A 1,527-nucleotide genomic window follows, 5' to 3' on the forward strand; every position below is an offset into this window, starting at 1 on the left:
CTGACAGATGCTATTAAACTTCTTCACTTGGCCTGTTGGCACAGGCGGTTGCCCTGCCCATCAGAACACTGATTTAATCCAGCTCACACAGGGCAGGCCCTGTCAAACAGCAAGGTTGGGACTTGCCCTAGGGACTGGCCCTATCCACCAGCAAGCCTGTGGGGAACTTGTGGGCCCACATAGGCAGGGTGTGGGGGACCTCTTCAGCAGGGTGAGTGGGTCTTCCTCCAAAGGGCAGGGCATATGCGAAGGGTAGGCCTATGTTGGCAGAGTGTGTGGGATCTCTACTATGGGGTGAGTGGGCCCACTTTGGCAGGGCAGGGCGTGTGTGTAGGGCAGGACTATGTGGGCCCATGGGCAGTGAAGCTTGTTGGCTGCAGCAGACTTGTGCCACTGGTCTTCTCAAACAGCCACATGGGGGTCTGCCCCACTTTCCAACAGCTGAAATGATTGTGTGCTACCACTCCTGGGACCAGGCCTACCCAGCTGCACTCCTGATGGAGCAGACAACAGCCTCACAGCCCAGAGGACTCCAGCAATTATGAGCCCCTGAGCCTAGCAACCAGCAATATTGGGAGCCTGACTCACTTAACAGCAAAACAGCAGCAGGTGTGTGCTATCAGACTTTGCAGCCAGCTGTTCGGGGGCTCCCCCACCCATAAAGTGACTAAAGTGACCATAGCAGCTGCATAAAGCTGAGACTTACAACCAGCCAGCTGGGGTGCCAGCCTAGCCTACCCATGCACTTGCAGCAAGAGCAACCCTGCCACAACAGAAGGTCACATATCGCCCACACAGGGGACACTGCTGGAAAATTTGGAAGTGGTAACAAGAGGGAAGCACATTGTTTGGCTTTATAAGGCATCTCTTACATAAGGCCACATCTCCAAGATTGGTAGATATAGCTTATCTATCTAATATATAGATATAAGTACAGAGAAATAGGAAAAATGAGGATACAAAGGAATATGTTCCAAATAAGGAAAAGAACAAATCCTCAGAAAAAGAACTAAATGAAACAGAGATAAACAATCTACCTGATAAAGAGTATAAACTAATAGTCATAAGGATGCTCACTGACCTTCAGAGAAGACTAGATGAACACAGTGATAACTTCAACAAAAAATTGGAAAATATAAAAAATAGCCAATCCAAACTGAATAACACAATAATGGAAATGAAATTTTCACTACAGGGAATCAGCAGAGTAAATGACATAGAACAGATTAGCAAGATGAATGAAAGACTAGAGGAAATCACCCCCAGCTGAACATAAAAAAGAATAAAAAGCATGAGGACAGTCTAAAGGACTTCTGGGACAACATCAAGTGTACTAACATCTCTGTTATAGGTGTCCCAGAAGGCGAGAGAGAGACAAAGGGGCAGAGAACCTATTTGAAGAAATAATAGCTGAAAACTTTACTGACCTAAGGAGGGAAACAGAAAGCCAGGTACAGGAAGCACAGAAAGCACCAAAAAAGATGAACCCAAAGAGACCCACACGAAGACACATTATAATTAAAATGT

This window comes from Equus caballus, chromosome 1 (assembly GCF_041296265.1).
Source record: "Equus caballus isolate H_3958 breed thoroughbred chromosome 1, TB-T2T, whole genome shotgun sequence".
Lineage (NCBI taxonomy): Eukaryota > Metazoa > Chordata > Mammalia > Perissodactyla > Equidae > Equus > Equus caballus.